This window comes from Pongo pygmaeus, chromosome X (assembly GCF_028885625.2).
Source record: "Pongo pygmaeus isolate AG05252 chromosome X, NHGRI_mPonPyg2-v2.0_pri, whole genome shotgun sequence".
Lineage (NCBI taxonomy): Eukaryota > Metazoa > Chordata > Mammalia > Primates > Hominidae > Pongo > Pongo pygmaeus.
In genome coordinates this window covers 91,990,887-91,995,839 of record NC_072396.2, presented here as the reverse complement: position 1 = coordinate 91,995,839, position 4,953 = coordinate 91,990,887, and the positions used below count along the sequence as shown (strand labels likewise).

General features: G+C 35.1%; 1 non-coding gene across 1 annotated transcript; it reads right to left on the bottom strand.

The window, feature by feature from the left end:
* Nucleotides 1-792: 792 nt before the first annotated feature.
* LOC129025591 (small nucleolar RNA ACA64) lies at nt 793-919 on the bottom strand. Its single transcript, XR_008497333.1, has one exon. It is a non-coding gene; the product is annotated as a small nucleolar RNA ACA64 (small nucleolar RNA).
* Between the last annotated feature and the right edge of the window lie 4,034 nt (nt 920-4,953).

Below are 4,953 nucleotides of genomic sequence, written 5' to 3'. Positions count from 1 at the left end.
ATTTGGACTTACTTGGAACCTATTATTCCTTTCTTTGTTCCTATTGCTTCCTTTTAGAATGGAAATGGCTGTCTTATGCTTGTCTCAAAATTGTATTTCAGAAGCACATAACCTCTTTGATTTCACATGCTCACAGCTGGAGAGTAATTTTCCTTAGAATGAATGACACATTGAGTCTCACTCGTATCTGAATAGATAATAATTAGATGAGACTTTGGATTTTAAACTTTAAAGTTGATGTTAAAACAAGTTAAGAATCTTGAGGCTATTGAGATGGAAAAAATATGCTTTGTATATGAGAAAAACATGCATTTGGGTAGAGGCACAGGGACAGAATACTATCGTTTTAATATTTCTTTACCTTCCAAAATTTATGTTGAAACTTAATTCTCAATGCAACAATATTAAGAGATAGGGCTTTTAAAAGGTGATTAAGTCATGAGGGCTCCTGCCTTGTGAGTGGGATTAACACTGTATTGTATCTTTATTAGTGGTGCGCATTTTTATTGCTTTGTTAAGGTAAATTAAGAGAAAAGCTCCCAATGTTCAAATTGAATTGGAAATATTAATATAAAGTCATTATTAGTGCTTGGATTTGAATTGCACAAAAAGCTTTATTTGAAAGATGGGGACAACCAAGTGGCTTATCTCTAAGGTCCTAGAGGCACGGGCATCAGGATCAGGGCAACAGGGTGTCCTAGGGACAGGAGACACGGTTAGGGATCCCAAGCCAGAAGTCAGACCACACAATCTGCTGCATCGGGGCAGGACATCTGGGCCAGGGTCCACAGTGCCTGTCAGAGCCTGGGTTTTACCCATGATATTGAGACAGTGGGTGGTGAGCTAAGGCTACTGGTGGCTCTAGGTGCTGAATTTCATCCACAGCCACAATCAAAGCCAAGGGTTATTCACAACCAACACTGGACAATCTTTAAATACACTGAGAGATCTAACAAAAATCAAGTGATGATGGTCCACTAGCAGTGAGCTCAGCTAGCACCTAGCATATTTCTAAATATTATTTCTCACTCAAAAGAAGAAGGCTTGTAACAGTACATTATTCCAGAGTCTAAAACATCTTATGATGGCAGTAGCCAAGAAAGTACTGAAAGACTAAATATGTCAAGTGAAAATGACCAAGAAACTGTCTTAAAAGGACTCCAAATTTGAAAAAAGAAAGCATCAGAAAGAATAGTTATCATTTTTGCCTTTAAAATACTAAATAAAGATTCATAATTTTGTAATGGTAGTCAATGACACAGAGAGATAATTTTGCCATTATTGAAGGTAACTATTAGATATCAATTTATTACTCTGAAATCAAGAAAGGGAAAATGCATTTACTCTGCCAAAGTTATTCACCGGGTGATGAAGGAACACAGAAGAGCTAATTATTAAAGAAGAAAAAAAAAGAGTTAGAAAATCACCATTTTGCAATGTTCAATGAAATAACTCATATAATAATCATCAATAGACACTAAAATGATTAGTAAACTATTTGGGGAGAATGGGATATTCACATAATCCCAAAGTGTCAACTCTCAGATTATTTGCTAATTGTCAATCAAAAGTGTATCTTAACAGTGGAGACAACTGGCAGTCATTACCTTAACAAGGGAATAAAAAAAAGCATCCCTAATAAAGATACAATAGTGTGTGGCTGTGTTGTTATATGATGAAATTCTGAGTATACCACATCATGTATAAATTATTCTCACCAAAACTGTTTAATTTAAATCTAACAAAATATTTCATCTCAATTTTCAGGAAATCCTGGGGATAAACAAATTAAACAATACCACATGACCAAAAATAACTGGGCATATTGTATTAGTCTGGGCCCATTCAAAAGACAGAAACCGTGCACTAAATCAAGATTGTAAATTTAATGTAAATAACTGTTGAGCTATTAATGGAAAATAATTTTAAAGATAAAAGGGGATCTCTAAGATATACTCTAGATTTGAAGGACAGTACCCAAAACAGGACATCCCTGGAAGTGGGGGTGTCCTTCTCAGGCCTGGCATTGAGACCTTGTTGGGGAAGCTGTAGTTGTAGCTTTCTGCTAGTGGAGAAGGAAGAAGTTGGTCTACAGTCAATAGGAAAGAAGGAAATAACTCCACAGGTGAAGGGGAATGGGGGTTAGTGGGCTGGCTCACAGAGGGAGTTGAGCCATTGCTGAGAGTCTAAGGCCTAGAGTGTGCAATGTCTTCAGAGAAAGGGCAGTGACAAAGTGGTCATCAGGCCTGAGGCAGGGCTGTGAAGTTGCTGAGGAGCTGTACACACTGGGCATGTGGATGGAGCAGGGAACCACCAGATGTTTTCAAATATGTCTTCACATCTCTGAACAACCATGCAGCAGGAGTAATAATAATAAAAAAAAAAAAACCAAAATGCAGCACACTTGAAAAGAGAGAAGCCACCTTCCTCCTGTCATATCCCTCCAGCATCCTCTATTGACAATGCTGAAAATCAGGTTCATTGTAAAAGAAAATGCTATCTAGTTCATTATCTCAGAGCAGATACTAAAGTTGAATTTGGACTTAAAAGTCAATAAACTGGTAACTGGCACATACACGAATCCAGAATGAGGAACATACTACAACTGGCCTGGCCTTTTCAATGTGTAACAGTGATAGTAATAATAAAAAGCAAGATGAGAGGCCTATTCTAAATTGAAAATAGAATAAAATGACATGACAAATTCATATATGAACTTATATTGGATTCTGATTTAAAAAGTAGAATTACAGAAGACAGTTGGGGAAATTTCAGTAATACCACGGCATTAAATAATATCATGAAATTGCTAATTTCTTTATGTGTATAATGGTGTTGTATGTAGTTAGGAAAATGTCCTTGCTAAATTATTTAGAATTGAAGTGTCATGACTATTGTAATTTTGTTTTAAATGACTCAGCAAAATATAAATGTGGCATGTGTTTGCTGTATAAGTTAATAGATAAAGTGAACATTGCAAAGTCTTAGCAATTATGGAAACTAGGTGGTAAACACCTATTGTTTCTTGTACAATTTTTTTCAAATTTTGATGTATTTGAAAATTTTAAAAATATAATGTTGGAAAAATAAAAGACAACATAGTATTTTTAAATGAAGTAGTGTTTGCAACTGACATTTTTGCAGAGAGCTGGCCCCTCACAATATCTCCCTCACCCCTTTCTCTAGGAACAATTCTCAAATATAGAATGCTAGGACCCAACCAAAGCTGGGAATGTGGAATTTTGCATTAACAAGTACAGAGAATGTGGATCACTCCACTCAGTCATATTATTCACAGAGCCTCCTGTCTCCCAAACAAGTTCAAGACTTCCTGCTGCTGGTCTCCAGAGCTTCCCCGATTCCTACCTCTTAAAAAGTCTTGGTTGGTTACCTTTACCTTGGATTCTCCTAAGCATTTTGAAATGTCCCCCAAAATGCTTTCATTAAATTCTCTTTTACATTTGCTAGACTAAGTAAAGTCCATTTTTATTACTTGATGCCACAAAAAAATACAGTAATATGGAACAGTTTAGTAGAATAAAGCCAAGGTTTTCCACCTAGTAAAACATAGATACATATCGTGGCTGGAGAACATATTTGTGGTTTTTATAGAAAAAAATAATGATTTACTAATTTATAAATTTGTATCTGTTTCTTTTTTCTCTTAGGCCTTAAAACTTGAGTTCTACTGCAACGTTCAGTACTTAGTGCTTATCAATAAAATGTAACATTTGCAAACAAAGCACAGGTCTCTTTTAAGCCTTAAGAATATAACTCTTCATATACACAAAACATTTAATCCTTCATATAAAATGTAAAAAAGTCTGGTTTGTGCACTTGCTAATTATTTTTCTGCTGCAAATATCAGCTTCAGTTTAATCTTTAGCTATAATATATGTCTCTATTTACATTTTGATGTCCTCCCATCTGTGTGTATAGGTGTGACTGAAAAGACTAATGTCAGAAAAATAATCTTTTTCACACACCGTATATACAAAGACAGTCATTGGGAATCATGTCTGCAGTTATTGAAAAAGCCTGCTTTCCTTTTTCCTTTATGTCTGAAATTCTTGCTTGGTCTGAAATCCTTATTAACAAAAATATATTCCATTCTTTAAAGTCACACTCCAGATATAGTTCAGTGGTTCATTTATTTCACAGATGCTTACAGTGGCACTTTGTTGCTCAAAATATATGTATATATTTTTACAGAAGGTTGGTGGGGTTAAAAAAAAAAGTTGGAGACAAAGAGACCTGGTTTCAAACCTCAGTTGTGCTACTTACTGTGTGACCTTGGAAAATTCACACCTGTTCTGCCTTTGCTGTTCCCTTATGTGTACAATAGGAAAAGCAATGCATTCTTCTCAGGGTTGCAGGGTTGCCATGAAGTTTAATAGAATGGATGTAAAGCACCTGACCCAGAGATTATATGTATGTTGCTATACATATATGACTCTGTGTAGCAGTATCTGTTGACTTGTTTTACAACTCCAACATGCCCAAGGGTTATACATAGTAATAATGCTTCAAAACAGCAGTGATTTACATTTGAATTGGATATACTATCTTCCCTAGACAGGTTTATCATGATCATGAAGATTGCATAGTTTGAAAAAATCCTCTCTACTTCTGATATTTTTCCTCCCTTCTTTACTCTGAACAACTTTGGAAGATACTGACAATAATAATAGCTAACACACACATGGTATCGCCAATGTGTAGGAACCTCTTCTAAGTATATTACATAACTTATTTAATTCTCTCAATAACTCTTTGAGGTAGGTGGACTTTGATTATTTTCATTTAACATAAAAGGAATGTAAGGCTCAGAGAAGTAACTACTGTATAGACAAACCTTGTAAAAGACAGAAACAAAATTTATTTTTTTTTTAAATGACTTGAGAGATCTGCCTTTATTATATGTAGATTTATGCTATTTCTCTAACCAGTAAA